A 21,336-nucleotide genomic window follows, 5' to 3' on the forward strand; every position below is an offset into this window, starting at 1 on the left:
TTATCAATTATTGTTTTTTAATAACTTTATTAAAAAGTCTTATATATATAAATGGCTGGCAAGCACTGTTATTCTGTTTACATGGATACCCATGAGTTCATATATGTTCAATATTTACTCCACATAAATCCATTCACAAGTTAGTATGCTATTTACCAAGAAAATATACTAAAGTTGCTAGATTCTTGAAGTAGGACACAATGATTGCATAACTTTAAATGAAATGCTCACATCTACTTATGCAGTTAACGAGTGCTAGAATCAGTGCACTCTATGAATTGCCTTGCATAATCGCTCTAGATGGTCAGGAAATTCCCTCTCCTTACTCTCCAGAGCTAAGGAGTCTTACATGCAATAATCACAATTAAAATATAAGTAATGAAAAACATATGCGAACAGCTACAAAATACCACAATCTCAGAACTAATCTTAAATCCCTAGTGTCTTAAATCACAAATATTTACCATAAAATTTAAGTTTTATTCATTTATTTAATTCATTCTACTCTTCATACAAACTCTGATATGATAAACCTTCATTAAGTCAATATCATGATATTTCAGTAATAATTATAATATATCATGTCATATCACATTATATTTATAATTATTATTAATGGATACTAGTAATTGAGTGTCTACTACGTCCTAAGCAAAATATTAGGTGCTTTACTATATGATCATATTTACTCTCCATCATTCTAGGAATTTGGCTTTCTTATCTGCATTTTACAGATGAGGAAAATAGCTCAGTGTTATGAACTGAATGTTTGTGTCTCTCCAAAATTCACATGTTGAAAGCCTATTCTCAATATGTTGGTATTAGGTGATGGGGCATGTGGAAAGTAATCAGGGTTAGATGAAGTCATGAGGGTGAAGCCCTCATGAATGGGATTAGTGCCCTTATAAAGGAGAGGCCAGACAGCTAGCTTGCTCTCTTTCCATAAGGTGAGGACACAAGCAAGAAGTTAGCAGTTATGCAACCCAGAAGAAGGCCCTCACCAGAATCTGACCATGCTGGCACCCTGATCTTGAGCTTCCAACCTCCAGAACTATGAGAAATAAATTTCTGTTGTCTTTAAGCCATCCAATTTATGGTACTTTGTTATAGCAGCCGAAACTGACTAAGACACTTAGAATAAGTTCTCCATGGTCTCACAGACACCAACCATTGTACAAGAATGAGGAACCGAATCCACCTTGGGCTACCACAATCAGTAAGAGAATTTTGCAAAGTAGGAGATTGTTAAGTTAACATACAAAAATCGACAGCCTTCCTATGAACAAAAAGCCAGTTAGAAAATATGGATGAGAAGATCCTGTTTAGTATAGTAAGAATGTAAGAAAGTAAGAAAGCAGGTAAATAAATGAATAGAATACCAAGGAGTAGACTTAATAAAAAATGTTTAAACCTATATAAGGAAAACAATTTAACACTTCTGAAAAACACAAAAGTTATCGACCAAATGAAAAGAAAAAGCAGGTTTTTGGATAAGAAGACTCACCCTCATAAAGATATTAATTGTTCTGACGTTAATTCATGAATTTCTCAGAATTCCAATAAAAAATATCATCAGGGATTTTTTTTTGTTTGTTTTTTCCTCAAGGTCTGCTAGCTGATTTTCATTTTGAAAAACAAGTAAACAAGAAAAGTCAGAAAATGCTGGGAAAGAGTAACGGTGGGGGTGGAGAGAGAGGCTAACACTTCAGATATTAAAACATATTATAAAGCCTCTATAATTAAAATAATGTGATGAAGGCATATGCATAAACAGATCAACAGCACACAACAGAAAAATATAGAAATATATCTGATTGTATGGGAAAATTTACTATAGGGTATCATGCAAGTACTAGAAGAAACACTGATAAATTCCCTTAGCAACTGAGAGTGGGAATACTGTTCCTAATTATGCTTCAATATGATAATATCCAAGAAAGTCAACTAAACAATATTAAAGGCAAATGCTTCTTTTAGTCAGGTAATCATCATTCTCAGGACTCTACAGAAAGCAAAATCTAACATACCTTTGGGAATCGTAGAAATCTCGGAATTGTTCAGTAGAACAAACTAACACCTTCTCTTTCTTCACCATCATTTTTAAACTCCAGTAGAAAGATCATAGTACTATAACCGAAACCTAGGACAGCCTAAGACACGTCTGTAGGATTTAGTTGGAAATAAACTACACTACCCCATATCCCAATTCACATCTAAGACTCTTCCTTGCATTTCATGAAATGATGCTTACTTTTTAAAAGGGATCATAATCCTTGAATATCTCAATCCACAATTTATATTTAAAAAATGCCTAAGTGATTTCTATCTGGTACAGGGCAAGAGCCCTTAACAGATATTTAGATTTATCCTATAATTTTAAAAAATAATAATGCAAATGTATGCCAAATCTCCGTAAACAATATTTTCAAAAAATTTGTTGTGGAGAAGGACCCCTGGTGTCCAGCTGGATTTAAGCCAGTCTATAATGTGGCTGTTGACTGCATAGCATTTGAATCCATTATGAGACAGCATCTTTGCTTATCTTGAAATATTTTACTTCACCATAAAATACACCAAGCCTCTAAAATTTGTAAAGATTATGTTTAGGAATAAAAATATTGCTTGTATTACATTTTTCCAAACAAACATTTTGAGAAGCATAACATAGATTCTTTGGACACCGAACACACCATCACTGACTGGCAGGAATATATCTCAGACACAACAGTTACAGTGTCTGATTGGTGTCTCTGAAACATATAGATAACATCTACATTTATAAAATTAAGTACTGTCTCCACAAGTGTCTTTCGAAAAAGCTTTTTAAAAAACAACATTAAAATGGTACATTGGCAAAAGATATCACAGCCTTGCTGTACACTAACATTGCCTTGCAAATGAAAACCTGCACTATTCCTTATGATCAGGGTTTCACCCATTTATTTGGTTAATCATTCAAATGGCTAAACAGACCTCTAATTTGAAAATAAAAACCAATTGATGCAATCACAAACAAGTTCTAAAATTGCGGTTTATAAAAATTGAAATCTTGTTCTAAGCCAAAACACACACACAGTTACCTTTTCCTAATCAGAGCATTCATTTCTCCTCATTATGATCTCACAAGCACATTAAAATCTTATTAACATTAATTACTTCTGAGCGCCTATGCATGAGCAGTGACAGTCGTGAGTGTGCGCGTGTCTGGATCATATCTACATTTATATACCTTGCTACACTTTGCTTATAAAACATGTGAAAATATTTCTGCTAACACCAATTAGCTAATTTCACACACACACAGATAGTAAACTGCTGTCTCACTGCACAGCCTATCAGAAGCCAGTAAACATATGGACAAATGGACGGGAAAGAAAGCAGAAACACTTCTCGAATGTGAGAACTAAAACGCCTTGTACTTGAGCCTTAATTACTAATGTGAAATAAGTTGGAAGGACAAAATAACAAAAAATAGAAATAATTTTAAATGATAAATCCAAGCATTCTATTCTCTGCAGAGATGAAAATATCATTGAAAGTTCAGTGATAAAATGAGACAAAGAAAAACTGGCAAGCAAAAAGCATCAGACACAGAAGAGATATACAGAGATGAAAGTGTCCTTCATTCCATATATGCACATTCACACACATGTATAAACACACACATATACATCTGCTCCACTTAAAATACTCATAATTTGAACAAAAACAATATCAACTTTACTCTGACCATATGGAAAGAGTAACAGCACACCACACCTCAAAATCAAACAGGTTTATCTTCCCAAGCAAATAAATATTCCTGCTCAACCCAAATGATTATGGACTCTATTTATACCAAGAACATTATATACAGGAGCCTTTCATACCTATAAGAGAAACTCAATGTAAATGCAGAAAAATAGGCAATTATGGCCACAAACTACATATAATCCTTATGTCTTTGCTTCACAATCTCCTTCTCTCAGCATCTATTTTATCATTTACACATACACTTCATCAAATGATGTCCTTCTTTGCCCCATCATCTGCCCTTTACTAGGAATATTCATAAAGAATAACCATTGATCATTACACCTACATTCTTTTTTGATCCATGTGCCTATCTTCTCCTCACAGTGTACGGTTTATAAACTCCAAAGTCCCACGAGATATCATGATATCTATATCCACATATTCTATCCAGACATTTTCTGCCATCTTTAATTTCTTTGTTTTCACTGAACACTATCCCAAACTCTGTATCGTTTTCACAAAGAAGGTATTTCAAAATTCCTCATGGAAAACACCAGGCACCAGCCAAAAAAGAGTCTGTGTTCCACAATGAAATTTTCAGTGAGAAAAACACAACCTATGTTTGTAGAAAAAAGAGCATACTAAAACTTAATCCTAAAAAATATTTTAACACTCGATTATATTCATTAAATTATTTTAGAACATTTGACTATGAATAAAATATAGAAAGAAGATGATACATTCAATTATCCAGCACAATTAATGCTCAAGTTAATTTAAGCAGTTATAACTCATGCTATAATTCCAATTTTCTACCTATTGTACATTAGCTTCATTGGCCTATAGCATGGGGGTCATGACCCAGGGCATTACAGGTGTGCATCCTATAGATGGGCTATGTAACAAAAGTCTAAGGGCTGTCTCTGTAGAGTATAATATACACTGGAGAAGAAATGGTAGGATGCAGAAGATTTTTGAATCTTTATAAAATAGTATTTAAAATATACGACGTTAGTATCAACATAAAGTTGAAACGGTAGGCAAGAATATACTGAATTTGAATTTAATATTATTCAACATGTTCATAACTGAATAAAATTTAGTGGGCATTCTCTGTGAAAACTAAAACATGCTAATATAAGCATTGTTAGCTAATGAAGTGTTAAAAGTTTTTTTAAAAAATAAATTGAAGGATAGTAAAATAATGCTGAGTGAAATAAAATGGTATTTAAAGATGAGCAAGAGTTATCCCAAGTAATTGCCAATTTACCATAACAATTTAAAATTACCATCCTTACCATGTTTACATAGACTTTGTATAGGTAAGTAACAATTATCATTGTACTATTTACTACCTGTAAATATTCTGACTTAAATCAGATTTACCATACAAAATCAAGAGTGCTCTTTAAAAATAATGTCTACAGAACTAAGAAAGTAAAAATTTTAAAACCTAATAAAATTAGTGGTTGCCTGTCATACACAAATCAATATATGCCTCAAATATATATTCATTTTTAATTAGTAAACACTTAAATATTTGTTTATAGGTCATTAATAGCTTAACAGAATCTAGGAACCAAAAATTAAAGTATTAGCAATCACTGCCAAATGAAGGTCAATTAGATTTTTTTTAATCTCTAAATTTACAGATTGGTAGAAAAAACATGATATTTATTTTTTAAAAAAACAATTTACATCGACATTTTCAAAAATACATTGAATTAAGATAGACCACTAATGATCAGAGAATGTGGATGGAAAAGGAGGAAGCAGTAAAGAAATAATCTTGGGTAAACATCAGAAGTACCACCATGTTAATCAGTTAGCTATGTTGCAGATACCTTCCAATGCTCCACTGACATACGACCAAGATAGAACTAGCAAACAGTACACAAATAGGTTGAGACTTAGAACCACCTTCCCTTCACATAAATGCCACATCACAAACTGTAAAGATTAGGTGGCCAAATTTCAGTATCAAAGATTCTCTTGGCATTTGAGCAAGATCTAAGAATCATGGTCTTTATTTTCCACTAAAAACTAATAAGCTGAGGCTTATTTAACTCTTTCCTGGTTTTTCTGAGCTTCTCAAGGATTACTGAAATTGGAGACTACATATGAAAACGATAGTTCATCATTTCCAAAAACGATATTCATCCAGATTGCCCTCCAACCCGTGAAATCTGAGATGCCTAAGGATTCTTCTTTGTGAAAGCCTTACAAATATATCCAAAGATGGTGAGTCCCATATGGCTCTGATAAATGAAACCCGTTATTGTGAATTTCAAGCTCTTCTTTAAAACAAAACACTATTGGGTGAATTTGGTGCTCATGAAATAAAGCACTAATTGCGTGGCCTAACAACACTGAATCCTCTGCCTAGCAGACATTTTATGTTGTGCCAAATTGGTTTTGGGATGTGAACAAATATCCTGGAGCCAGACTCTCTCACATGCATACACTACTCCCTGGAAGTAAGTTGGACACTCTTGGAAACTGCATTAACTCTTTCAGGCCACCAGGGAACCTAACTCTTACTAAAAAGAAAGGCCTCTTTTAGGATGAAAACAAGTCATTCTATCTAAAGTTAAACCCAAGTAAAAGGTAAAATAGCAAAAACTGATTTGGAGCTAGTTCAGCAGAAAATGTCCTTAGATATAAGATAACCCCTATACCCCAATGGATGCTTTTTCAAATGTATCCAGAAAATCTTATTCCTCCTTTGCTGTGTGTGCATAATTTCCAAGACATTAATAAGAGTTGTGTGCATTCAGGAGAGGAGAATTCATTTTAAGCTGAATATGCCACATTTGCCTCAGGCCGAATGATAAGAAACTTTTGTTCTTTGGTAACCACTCTCACCTTATTATAACAGGAAACTTCTTGAGTTTTTGTTTTGCCACATGAAATATAATTTCCACACTGGATTTTTTTATATGGTCTTTCCATCCTGGTTTAGAAAGATGCCTACAAACCTGAAGCTGAGTATTTAAATGGCAATTAATCTAATCCCATCTCCCTGTCACTCAAATTTAAGAGTTAATAAAAACAATTTTAAAGTACCTTAAATGTAAGAAAAATTTGTAACAATCAGTTTCTTATTTCTTTCTTTTTGTTCAGCCTTAATTTCTTCAGAAGTAATTTCTTAGGAATAAGTTATTTACTTTTGTAGGGAATTTTAATTAAGTATTTTGTTTGCAGTATGCTGAAAGCATAGCATTTCCCCTTTTAGCTCACTGATAAATAGTCTAACTATAATTTTACACTTTTCAGTTATTGTCATTTTGTGGCTGTCACTATTTTCTTTCATCTTAAAAGCTTAAGAAAGATATAGATAAAATAAAAATTACTTTTTGCATAGAAAATAAATGCCTGTGAAAAGGATATTTCTTAACTACTTCTAGTTTAAGTCTTCAACAACATATATCTTAGAAAAGAACCATATTAATTTCTTGCTAATTGGTGTGAATTTAAGAGTATTATCAGAAACCTATGTTCCAGTTGTAACAAAGTCTTATATTCTAACAATTAGCCTGCATGTGCTTGCTGTTGCTACTGACTCTATTACTAAGATATAAAAAACAAAAACAAACTTGCCAGCAGATCCTAAAAGGAAACCAGCTGCTATCTGCAAGTAGATAGGACACATTTGGAGAATCAAAATGTGTGTAGCTGCTTCTGGCCTCAATTAATTCAAACTGTAATTCTTAGAGTGGAATCCAAGGCTGTGGGTGTGTCAAAATGAAGGACATCTATCTTATTTTCACTGGAGTTTTAGATCACTGAATAACTCATATATTTACTAATCAAAATTTAGAAGATCTGTCAATCTACTGGGCTGTTTGTACCATGTCTGATGTGATGGCATCACTTTTAAGTTCTGCTGCATATTCATTTAGTTAGCTGCTGGTAATCAAATAAAATTCTTGCTCTAGCTGAGCTTGTTTGGTATCTAGAACCTTACTGATTGCACTAAGAAGTAAATAGTAATACTCAACAGATACTTCAACATCAAAAAGTTTTTTTCACTTTTTTTAAAGCAAATATTTATCGTATTAGTGAGAAACTGACCCAATACACACTCACAACTTTAACAGGGTGATACTAGGACCAAGAAGCAATTTTCCCACAGGGTTCAAGTAGTGGGGATATCTGGAGTAGTTATAAAACTTTTACAGGAGAACTAAAGTTCTGATTCATGTTTCTACCATGGTCCTTTCCACCATAAATCCAAATAATGACATCAATTTAGGAGAAAAAGTACCAAAATTTAACTAATGTTCATTTCAAATCTCTCTGATCAACTGTAATTAGGACTCTTAAAAATGACCTATCTTTTAATACGCTTCCATCACATTTTTCATGTTTAGAGTTCCGCTATGAGCTCTAAACTATTTATTCAATGTCATTTTCTTTTTCTGGTTCTATGCCCATTACTTACATAATCTAAATAAAATGAAGTCAGAAGGCTTAACATAATGCACACTGCCCTTATAGCTCAGCCAGTTCTAAATGGTCTTGATAGTCAAAATGTATTTGTTAACTAAACTCTAAATCTGAGATTATCAGCAACATGATTTTTTAGATGTTAAAAAACAGTAGCAAAAAAAGTGGAGGAAAGAAAATAGGAGTAGGGAATATTAGTGGAGCATCTTGATCAACAGAGGAATTGGACTATTCAATTTTCTTATTGGAGCAATGAATAACCTAGTTCTCAGTACGAACCCCAACACTGAAAACTGCTGCGTAATTTTAGGAAAGTTATTTAACCTTTATTGCCTTCTATTGCTTAATCTGTAAAACAGGGGTAATATAGTTTCAGACACCAACTGCTTTTTGCATCCTTACACTGGCTAGGATCTTTTAAAAATTATTTCCTGAGCCAAAACCTCACCCACAAGCCATCAGTTATTTTCCCTTCTTTTTCCTGTCTCCTTTGCCTTCGCAGGGAAATAAAATTAGCAGTCAAAGTTAAACATGCCCAGTGGGCAAGACAGGCTTTGGTTTAAGGATAGGGATCGAGTAAGTTGTATTAAAGTGCTTATTTGGCCCCAAAAGGTTCATTGTTGGGATACTACCTCCCACAACTAGCTCCACTGGAATTTATTTTTATTTTTTTTTTCAGAAAAATAGAGAACTGTTTTAAGATAGACATGCCCTTTAAAGCTGGTCTCAAATCAAAATAAATTTAGGATATTCAAAAACACCCTACAGGATTTTCCCTGTGGAGGCTAAGTAAATCACTGACCAAGTTTTCCAATTCATGGTCTGCTGCTAAATAAGACTTTCTACAAAATCATGTTTTAATTTCTATATCTGAAAAAGGAGTATAGGTAAACTTCTTCACTTTATGTTTTCATCCTTCTCTCTTCCCTGATAGCAATCTAAAAGAATGTCATTTGAGAAAAGACCATCCCTACAGAAGACAGTTCCAATAAACTTGAAAATCTGCTAAAGACAAAACTGTATCTCCTGGTTAGTGATTTTGCGGGTCTTTTAAATAATGTACTGTTCAATACATAGATAGAAATTAAGGATATCCCAAAAATGTATGCATATCTAAATTTATAAAACCATGATTATTTTCACATGTAAAAGTTCCTTTATATTGTGACTACCCTTATTGCATTTTATTGCCTATTAGTAATATTGCATATTGTTAAATCTAAAAAAAATACACATTATATTTTTAGCAATTTATATACAGGGAAAGTGATAAATTGTGTATGTTTGTGAATTATACTATATACACAGGCTGTCATTTTATACTACAAGGCATTTTTTTTTCCAAACAAAAACATCAAGAATGCTCAGGAATCAGTTTTTAGATTTTATGAAGCACTGATGCATTGATTCTATTAACAATTTCATTGGACTTCAAATGCAAACCAATTATTTTGAGACCAATAACAAAGGCCATGCCATGAAATTGTTGTGTTTCATGGCATGTCATAATAGGTAAGATTGGAATTTTCATTCAAATAATCTGTCCCATCAAAGAGTTTCAACGTCAAACAAAAATAAAAACAAAAGATTATTCACTTCAACTGATTTCCCTGGAGGATTATTCATTATTAACTCTAAACTTCACAAGATTTAAGAAATTACTGGACTGATTAAGTGTGGCAAAATGTTTTGTTCCCTACAAAGGAAACAAACTTAAATCCTACAAAGTTTAATTAGCATTTAGTGGCTTGTGCTTAACAAATGGAAGAACAATCTGATTCTAAAGGGTAACTAGAAAGCAGAGTGAGAAATGATATGTATTGGCCAGTTGCGTTGACTCATGTCTGTAATCCTAGCACTCTGGGAGACCAAGGCGGGAGGATCACTTGAGCTCAGGAGTTCAAGACCAACCTGAGCAAGAGAGAGACCCCGTTTCTAGTGAAAAAATAAAACAATTAGCTGGGTGTGGTGGCACATGCCAGTAGGCCCAGGCTGAGGGAGGAGGATCGCTTGAGCCCAGGAGTTTGAGGCTGCAGTGAGCTATGATGATGTCACTGTACTCTAGCCCAGGCAACAGAGTGAGACTCTGGGGAAAAAAAAAAAAAGATATGTACTGGTGGTTAACTCTGCTGTCAAAGTTAGAGCAAACCAGAGTTCAATTCCAGTTCTGCCACTTGTTAGATCTGCAATCACTTAACCATTCTAAAACTGGCTTTCCTTATCTGTAAACGGGGTTAACAAATACTTCCTAGCAAAGGCATAGGCACTAAAAGAGATCACACAGGCAAAGTTCCTGAACAATTCAATAACTATTAATATTACTACAATTTACTCCCCTTGTAATCATAGAAGACTTGAATTCTACCTCTAGCCAAAAATCATTTTTCAATAAATAAAAAATTTCAATTTACCTGACATAAGCACTATTATAGCCCATCAATAACGCACTTTGTAGCCCCCAATGTTAGACATTATCATTTAACATAGTGGGAACATGGTAAAGATTCATTGACTTAGGAAAAAAATCATATGATGTAGTAGGAAGAGCAGAGGTTGAATCCTGGCTTTGACACTTAACAGCTTCATGAACTTGGCAATTTAATCTGTGAGCTTCAGTTTTTTCATCTGAAACTTAGGCAGAAAACCAGTATATGCAAAAGTAGTTGCATATAAAGATTAAACAATTTGGGTGAAAGGTACTCAGTAATATCTGTCTTCCTTAATTTGGGGGTTACAGGGCAAGAGCGGTAATTGTTTTTCAAGCCTAAACTTTTCTTACATAGTATCAACTTTGGCCTTCTATGTAAAGTAAGATTATGTTTAGTTAACGAATAATGTGACAGATGAGGATAAGTTCAGCTGTAACAGTAAATATATTTTAACACTATGCCCTAGAAACAAGAGCAGAGACTGTCAAACTTGCAATATTGTTAGAATCTATGAGGTAGTTTTTTGTAAAATATAGGTGTCCAAATACCAGTCTAGAGATTCTAATTTAAAATATCTGGGAGTAGAAACTAGAAATCTGTGCATTAAAAAAGCCCCCAGCTGATTATGGCATATAATAGCCATCTAAAGTAGAGTTTTCTAAAGTGTGTGACCCAGCTAGCTACAATTCAGGACACCTGAGTTTCACTCCATACCCATTATAATGCGGCTTAGAAATTCTAATTTTAAAAACACCCTAGGTAATTCTTATGTACACTAAAGTTTGAGAACCACTGGACTAGAGTATAATACTATATTATTGAGAAAAATTTTTTTTCATATTTTGTTATTTTAATTTTTTGCCTTCTATTTTTTAATAAGGATTGCTGTCAAAAATTATGAATGATGGTTAAAAAATTTTATCTAAAGAAAGCATGAGTTTTAGGTGAATGAGTATTATCATTATTATTATAGTTTTTAAAACCAAAACAGGAAATTGGGCTAACATTTCAACTCATCTCCAGAGAATCTACCACCACAGAAAAGTATTTCAACTAAGAAATGCCATGAGTTTCAGTGTTTTTAAATGTGTGTGTTTTGCTTTGACTTAGTTTTTTAAATCCACTCCTTCTTTAATTAGAGCAGTAATGACAATAAATACAATATCATTAATATTTCTATACTGCTTTACTATTTATAAAGAAATTTCATATATATTTAACTTAATCCTCACAATACCTTGCGAGGTAGATTGGAAGAGTAACATTTATTATCACCTTCCTGCGAATAAGAAAACCAAGCTTGAAAAGTTTAAGCAACTTGCCCAGTTATAAGTTTGCTGATGTTTACATTGATATGTGGACTGAAACCTCCAGATGTAATTTAAAACATAGTACTCATTTTTAAATGCTATGAATAAAACTCAAAATAGCATGATAGAGTCCATAAACTGCAAGTAGTCTATAGTCCTATGCCAATGCACGGGTTGATAGCACATGAGCTATCAAATAAAACTTTCAAAGGGCAGCAATTTAAATTGTAAGCTATGATGGTCCTTTAAAAACTGTGAAACTAAATATACAACTAGAGTAATACTAACACATGTTCAATTTCTAGAAAAACCGTGAGTCAAAAATCACCTTTAAATCAGCTAGTCCAGTCCATTCATTTCATACATAGGAAAGAAACTTAAAAAGCTTGTATCTTACCCCAGATAATGTGGCAAATTTGCTATAAAATTAGAATTAGAAATTAAGTATCTTTACTCCAAAATCACCTATAATTACACACTGGTGAGTAGGCAATGTATTATTTTCATGTGTTTTGTTTTGTTTTGTTTTGAGACAGAGTCTTGCTCTGTTCCTCGGGCTAGAGTGCCATGGCGTCAGCCTAGCTCACAGCAACCTCAAACTCCCGGGCTCAAGCGATCCTCTTGCCTCAGCCTCCCCAGTAGCTAGGACTACAGGCATCAGCCACTATGCCCGGCTAATTTTTTTCTATATATTTTTAGTTGTCCAGATAATTTCTTTCTATTTTTAGTAGAGACAGGGGTCTCACTGTTGCTCAGGCTGGTCTCGAACTCCTCCTCACCTTGAGTGATCCTTCCGCCTCAGCCTCCTAGAGTGCTAGGATTATAGGCGTGCGCCACCACACCCGGCCTACTTTCATGTTTAAAAGGAAAAAAACAGTGTTTTAAAGTGAGAGGAAATAAATTTATAAAGGAATGTTTGGAAAAGAGGTGATAACAGAAGATGTTTTTCCAAAGAGAAAAGGCTCTACAATTACTTAAAACTCAGAAAAATACATACATAAAACAAATGAGATTATAAACCAGCCAGACACAATCATTCATTCAGACCTCAAGCACTTGAGTGCCTCTATGATGAATGCCACAGAATGTTCTAGAGGCAGAAAGATGACTAAGACAAAGAGACTATCCTCAAGGAGCTCAATGCTTAGTGGGAAGATATGCTTATAAACAATGGCAATACGATGTGAGAAGTAGTATCACCAAGGTATACATATAAAAGTTGCTGTGAGAAGCTGGAGGAAGGAGGACCTCACTGTCTGAAATGATTGAGATGATATTTCACAAGTGGTAAGAATTAAGTGAAATATCTCTTACAATCGCTGCATTTTGCATCCCCAATTCTAAATTAAATGCATCCTTGTTTATGCCTAGAATTTTAAAAGAATTTTTAACATACACTGGTATGAGAGAAGGGGTAAAGTGCAGACATCCTAACTTTTCCTTGGGTAATAATTGCTAAACACTAAAACATATTATAGAATTTTTGTATAGCTACTGCAATATTAGAGGTTGAAACAATTTGCCAAATTTTTGCAAATGTCCTGTTCTTTCCTTTTCACTGGCTCATGCATCAGTTACTCTCACAGCAATAGGGACACAAGGTGGCACTGTCGGGCTGACATTCATTTCAGGGCCCATTCTAAATGGGCAAATTTGAAAGAGGCAAAAGAACCTGTGTGACAACTAAAACCGGAGTTGTAATACTGGCCTTCTCCTAGGTCTACCAACATTACTAGTGTCCTAAGGAGGAGCATTTAGCATTTCATGAATATCACATCATGCCTGTATAAAAGACAACATATTCTCTGATGACTCCTCCAAAATGTCATGTGTGTGTTCGTAGAAATGTCCAAAGGCATACAGTGCAGCTTTGCCACAGAAAGTCAGAAGCGAGCTGTTTACCATGGGCAAGGCAGAGGACAGGGACCGCCTCTCCATCTAGTGGCCAGTGTAGAGGAGTGGAGCCACAGTAACCATGTTGCCCTTCACTCAGTTAAAAGCAGCCCTTTATCAAACCATCCACAGGCAATTAAGTCAGTTTGTCTGACAAACGACAATTTTTGGCTTATTGCATTCACTGAATCATTAAATAGACTCAACAATATATTATTACACCTACTTAAGCCGAGAACAATCACCACAAAATTAAAGTGCTTGCGCTCTTTCAGGCCTTCCTTTATTCTTCCATCGTTATCAACCTTCTCTCCGTATGTTTGTGACTTATAGGTAGAAAATGCAAGCAGGATTATCTACATATATAGCTATTTAAAATCACACATTCTTTAAAAGAAAAGCTTAAAAAGAGTTTTCATCCTTATTTTACAGGCAAGGAAACTGAGGAAGCTGAGGAACAGAGAGATTATGATTTACTCAAAGTTATACAGTCAGCACTAGAAACCAGACCTCCAGATTTAACCACTTTAAACCTTTTTGGCATTAATTAATACCTCCTGATTCCCAAGGAAGTGCTTTTGTACCACACCACAGGGTTCCTTTCAACATACCAGGAAAATAGTTTCTAAAACTTTTATTCATACATGTTCATGCTAAGTTGATATGATTGAAACTATTGTGTATAGGTCCTAGCATATCTTCAAATTTATAGGTATGTTCTGAATATGTTATAAGGACACGAGTTTTTAAAAAACTAACGAATTACATTCATTCAATATTTAGCAAGCACAGGAGCAAGTGAACAGTGAATAACAGGGAAGAACGTGTTGGTCAAAACTGCCATAGAAAAATAGTTTCAGAAAACCATTATGTAAAATGAAACCTGAATCCATTCACACTGCTGGAAAATTTAGACTTGTTTTTTGTTTTATATAAAAATTATTTAACTTTATTTTCTTTTTAAAGAGAAAAAACAAACACAAAAACTTAATCAGTTGATCATCACTTCGCCCATTTTAATTCAACTCAGGATGCTGTTTTAGGACAGGCTTTGTGAATGCTTTGTTGGGAAAGCTTCTTATCAAAACAAATGAAATCTGTCCATCAGCTATGAAAATCTGCTCATGACTCCAAACTCAAGGATGAAAGGGCAAAAGGTATGAAGGAAACCTGGAAGTGGATGTTCTAGAAATGTGAGATGTTTTGACTTTTTCTTCTATGATCTTCTTCTGGTGGTACCATTTGGAATCTGTCTTGGGATGGAAATTCTAAATGGGAATTTAGAAACATCTGCTTTAGACATATGGAAAAGCTAATGCTGTACGGATAGGCCAAATGGCTTATGTCGGGGTTTGGGGAGAAAGTATTTTTCTTTCATTATATTTCCAAATTTAGAAAGTTTGAAAGCACACACCTCCTCCACCCACAGCTTTACTTATAGTATCTCAGCTTATCTCCACTTGTTCTTAATCATCTCTATTCTTCTCTCTAGAAATGAGCTGAAAGGATCAAGATCATTGTTGACTTGAGAAACTAGAAAAAGTAAGAACTACCACAGTTCTTTTTGCCCTTCTTAAAGCTAAGGTAATAGGTACAAATGACCACGAAGATGGAAACATTAGTAAATTTGTATAAGACCAGAGTATATTTATTGGACCAAGAAGAATTTTAATGTATCCAGTATTTAAAAAGGAAAAAAAAAAAACAAAAAAAGTATAAAATCACCTTATGACTATATGTATTTGCCTAGTTTCTATTTAAACAAGAGGAACGTTTTCTCACTGTTTAAATGTTTGGTGTCTAAATAAAGTGTTTCTGTTTGTTTAAAATAATGGCCATAGAGTTTTCACATACACATATACATCGATTAGAAAAATTATTAATGCTTAACCTAGAACATTTATAGTTTTATGCTAGCAATAGTTTTTACTGTTTTAAGTTGGTACCTGAACAAACTGACAACATTCCTGTAATTTTCTCTCGGTTACTGGAAAGAAGTTCATGCTATAAAAGGAACTTGCAACAACAAATTGCAATGTAATTACAACAGTAATTCATAGAACATTTTTGAAAGATACAAATGGCAAATATCCAAGCTAATTTGGTAAAAAACTAAGGCCTTCTGAAAATTAGAGAAAATTTAAATTTAAATTTTATGGTTCTAAAAAAGTTTAAATTAAGTTTTTCCTAAGAGCAAAATAATATTACTATGTATAAGATTCATAATTATTGCCATTTCTACATTTTAGTTTTAACTGATTTGGCATTCTTTTAATTTCCAAAAACCCCAAACTCCATTATATAATTTTATATTTTGAATGTAAATCCTTACCTCAGTAATATGAAAAATTTTTAAATAGATTAACATTTTAAATGTACAATGTATAATATGAATGTTAAATTCACATCTCAAGACATAGAAGTATTCAGTGCCAAAATTACTTCTAATATCAAGAAGGTAAACATATTATGCTATAATTACCACATTTTTCTTTCATAGTTTCAAAGGTAAGACTAAACATTCAGAATTGATAACAATATATTCCTTTTCCATATGGGAACTAGACAGATCAATAAACTCATAGTCCTTGCTCCTTGTGTCTCAGTATTCTCACTTAAAAGTCAGTAGCTAACTTTTGCAAAGTTAAAATGGTTATATAAGGGTTGCATTGATTAACTGAACTACAAAACACCCAGGCTGGGTTTCAGTTGAGTGTCAAAAGATTCCATAAAGGCAAGATCCATGTCCTCAAGCTGATTACTTTCAAATGAACTATAGAATCTCCAGAAGGCTTGATCCTGGAGTATAAGAGAGGTTATGAAGCCAAAGTCAAGCATAACTTTTACTGCAGAAATAGCACGCCACTTATTCATTATTACAGTTGAACAGCTAGAGTGGGAGAAATGCTCTTTCTCCTTACAAGCCCTTGAATGCTGTTCCTAACATCTGCTGTAGTGGTTACAACATACATAATAATAGGTGGCATTTTTTCTTCCCAGAGTCTCATAAGCTTGCCTATGCTGAAATTAGAAGGGGGCTCAAGGATATTTTGATATATCAAACATAATTGACATCAATATTATTTGATGATTAATGTATAATATCTATGTAATAGGAAAACATATGAATCCAGGCATTCTCTAGAGTATCTAGGATAGGGATAGTGTGATTGAGGTTTTGGTAAGGAATGGAAAAGATCTTGCTTGTTATTTGACATTGGCTATAGTTTGTGGGAATTCTGCAAAATTCTAGAAATTATTTAAGCCATGAAAATATGTGAAACATAGGTTTTTAAGGAAATTATAAGTCAAGTTTTGTAAAATACCTATGCTCTTATACATGACTTGAAGGTTTGGAGCAAAGTATCAAATGGTCAATTCTGACTCTAGTAGCACTGTAAATAATTCCTATTAATTACATAAGATAACTAAAATGACTTATATGATATGAAAAAATCATTTAAAAAGGCTTGGTTTCTAATTTAATAATAACTCTTATAGGGACACACTTGTCCAACTTCTAGTATATATTCTCCTTGATGTAGGGTAAACTGTTCCTATGAAAGTAACACTTTATTTCTATAATTTGCCTGCAACAGTTATATAGCCATAGAATTGAAATATTTAGATTTTCTTTTCAGTGGCTTTTTTACTTTTTATGTTAACTTAGATTCTCACTAGTTAAGAAAGTTAGGATGGGAATACTATTTTACTTCTTTTGTAGAATTCCACTGAGACATATTTTCAACTAAAAATGTAGTTTGCTAAAATATATGCCTAAAGTGGCCTCCAAGATAAGTCAGCTCTAATGTCCATTGTCAACATTTAGACTTAAGAGGCCACTGTTGGGGCTGAAGAAGGCTGGAACCAGCAGCATTCAAAGAGTATCAGCAACAGTCCTTCTTTTGCCAGAAGAGATCACTAGTTAGCAATATCACCCAGATGCTGCCTCCATCCACCTTGCCAGAGGCTGGGGCAACACATTTGCTCAGGGCCTGAGTTTGGCTTCCTATGTGGCAGCATGACCGGCTACTACTCAGGGTTGGGCAAAAAGTCCATGAACACATCCACTGATAATTTCTATATTTACAGAAAGCCAGAACATGTGTAGATAATCACACAATTAGATATTTATGTAGTGCCAGATTTTATGAATACGAGAATTTGTTAATTAGCACAAGGACTAATCATTAAAATTCAAAAATAGATAAATAAACAGGAATGCCATTTATTTGTTAACATTTCAGGGGGGAAGTATGCAGCTGCTATCCTTTTGATGAATATAGGCTTCTGGAGAAAAATGTGCAGAAGGAAAAGTATCTGCAATTTTTGAAACCCTAATGCATAAAATCCAAGAAATAATTATATAGTTTTTATATTAAAAGTAATCATGGTGATTCTCCTCTTAAGTTAAAAAAATTAAAAGTTTAAACTGACATATGCTTAGCATTTGAATTATACTTTCTAGCATTCTAATTTTTTTTTTTTTAATCCATTGTTTTGGTCCTTTTCAAAGAGCCAAAGCTGATTTTCATCAGATAGGAGTTAAAAAGCACATGCACGTCACTCAGTACCAAATTGTTTTAGCTACAGGGCATGGCAAGGCATGAAATAACTGCTTTAGAGCACTTCCTTATGTGGGTGTGTTAGATAACTGTCTGCTCCAACATTAAAATGAAACACACTATGATCTGACCAAGACTTTGGGGATAAACAGGCAGATTTCATGCGCTGATAGGAAGAGCCCACCATAACCAGTAAGGCTGGTTAATGAATTTTTCTGGCACTCTCAAGCCCTCCTGTGATGCAAGCCTTTCAGCTTTCCAAATCCCTATACAGCAGAGTACACTGGTTTTAAGTTTACTTATGCACATTTTACAATGTCCTGCTGTATTTAGATTGTGGCAGTCCCTCCCAGTAAAGGCCAAGATTATTTTTCATACTAAAAATATTTTAGATCTACTCAAGGCTAAGAATTATAATGCAAACAGAAACATATACACATTCTAAAAATTAAACCAACCGTAAAAATGACTAAATTTTTACTTGCTTTTATTCTTTCTAGAAGGTTAAAGGAAATTTTCATTTTGTCTTGAATGTTCTCCATTTTTTATTTGCTGGTGGTTAACATAAATATACCTAACAGGAATTTTTTTAAAATATCATATCTGCACAGAATCTATGACTTCTTTCTCTCATACATGTATGAGGCTACATAAATGCACATGTATGCACACAGATATCTCCACACATGCATATGTACAGAAAAAGAGAATGATTGATCAACAAATATATGAAAGATTTCTTTGATTAAAAAAATAGAATTTTAGATAGTCCTCAAAATGCTAATATAGAAAATGTCAGATGCATGAGACATGCACACTTTTGACATACAGCATTAGTTTTGAAACATATTTTTGGGTCCGAGTCTGAAATGGAAGAAATCATATTCAAAACACCACTTACTGTGTACTATATTAACATGCACTTTCAAAAGACTCTCCCAAAGTTCCCATTAGACCATTGGGGAAAAAAAAATCTCTGACAGGACCTGACTGAGTGTACTTAGTATTTGTACTACTCTTGGTCAAAGCTGGCCTTTCCAGTGTGAAAAACAGTTTAGGCATGATAAGCAAATTAAAAGTCTCAGAATAAATTTTTTTTATAAAGAAGTAAAAAAGACTTTTAGCAGCAAAAGTTCATCACCTCCCTGGGATAATGAATTTTAATAAACATTTTAGTAGGTTTGAACCTTGAGAATGTGTTTGGGAATCTGCCCTAGTGTCCCAGGTGGGTTAAGAATATTGCTTCATGGACTTCTTTGTGTTGTCAGAGAAGCCTAATGAATTAAGGGGGAAAAAAAGTCTGCCACTTCTATTAAATAAATAATTTATCACAAAAGATGACTGTTATCATCAAAGATATCTACAGATCAGCATCCATTTTCTATCATTGCTCTGCATATGCCGAAAACACTGTGTGTCTTACTATCTGACTTAATTTGTATTAAATGAATAGCAGTTTTACTTTTGGACAAATCTGAGTAAAACCGTATTAAGAAGTCCATTTCACATGGACCTTACTTAACTATCCCTTTGAATTTCGAAGAACACTATTCTGGGAAAACTCTCCAACAATGTCAGCTACTTTGAAATGTAACTTTTCCCACCATAAAAAAGAAAAAAGAAATAAAGGAAAAGAAAGCACGTCAAAACTATATTTGAAATAACAAATACATTATTTATAGTTCTTGAAATGTTAAATGAATACTTACAGTTGTTGTGCAAGATGGCCTGATACACTTCCACTTTGTAAAAAGATGGCCAACCACCCCCACCCTCCCCACCCCCGCCACTTCACCCTCCCCAAGCATAAATCAACAGTAATATACTAAAAGGAAACTGTCCTAGATAAAAACTGCTTGTTAAGAAAGTTTGCATTCTTACTAACCACAGTGATATCCCTATAAATGCAAAAGTCCATCTGTAAAATAAAAGTTAGAAAACAGAGTACCTTATTTCTTTCAAAATACATCCCCCCGATGCAATATTTCTATGTAATAATAAAAATAATTACTTAATTCTTGCCCACTCTCAGCAACTATCTCTCACCTTATGTCCAATGCCATTAAACAAATATGCTGGCAAAAAGTATTCAACCTGCTTCAAGGATTTAAACTGTAAATATGGACTTTAAACTTCAGTGTAAAACAAAGAAAAAGAGTCTCACTTTGGTAATACACTGGCACTGCAGCTAAAACTCATTGGCAAATAACTAACAAAACACAGTTAGCAATAAATAAGGACAATATGATATATAGACAGACAGATGGAACTGCATAAACAGATAAGAAAAGCAAAGAGACAAACATACGGAATGGTCTGTTTTAAAAGAGTGAAAGATTCTGATTTGGTACTTTAGTGAGAAAAATAGGTTTGTTTGTAATTATTTTTAAAGTAATAAAACTGAACCACAAGGGCACACCCTTAAGTAGGAAAAAAATTAGTAGTGGGTAGGCCTCTTATGATGTTCCAAATTTTAAGCTAGCACTAGCACTGTCAAACTTAAATCTAGAAATTAAAATTCAAGGAAGAAAGGATAAAAGCATTGGGGGCTAAAGGACATGACAGAGGGGGGATTGAGGAAGCAGGATTTTTTTTTTTTTATGAAAGTTGTCTGCCCTACCTTCTTCCCCAGCGCTGAGTTTCTCTTCTCATAATCGGTGTCTCCCTGGAAGTACAGTGTGAGTGGTAATGACTGCCTGCCTCCCTAATGAGTCCATTTTCCTGCTCTTGATGTTGTGTATATACACACACTGCAACCTACCTTACAAACCACAGAGACGGGAAGAGAGAGAGAGAGCAAGAGAGAGGAGGGAGGGGGGGCAGAGGGAGAGAGAGACAGAGACAGAGCAAGCGAGTGAGAGAGAGAGAAGAGGAGAGAGAGAGAGAGAAAGAAAAACAGAAAGAAACAGAGAGAGAAAGGCACAGACAAAGCCCTCCTACCAGACAGCAGACAGC

The 21,336-nt window shown here is 33.9% G+C and overlaps 1 protein-coding gene across 1 annotated transcript in view; it reads right to left on the reverse strand.

The window, feature by feature from the left end:
• The window catches only part of ZBTB20 (zinc finger and BTB domain containing 20), a 724,156-nt gene extending 703,092 nt beyond the window's left edge, over positions 1 to 21,064 (reverse strand). The window contains exon 1 of the mRNA XM_069472643.1: positions 21,002 to 21,064. The gene's annotated coding sequence lies outside the window, so the exon portion shown is untranslated. The remainder of the gene's footprint in view (positions 1 to 21,001) is intronic.
• Positions 21,065 to 21,336: the final 272 nt, after the last annotated feature.

This window comes from Eulemur rufifrons, chromosome 7 (assembly GCF_041146395.1).
Source record: "Eulemur rufifrons isolate Redbay chromosome 7, OSU_ERuf_1, whole genome shotgun sequence".
In the NCBI taxonomy this organism is placed as follows: Eukaryota; Metazoa; Chordata; class Mammalia; order Primates; family Lemuridae; genus Eulemur; species Eulemur rufifrons.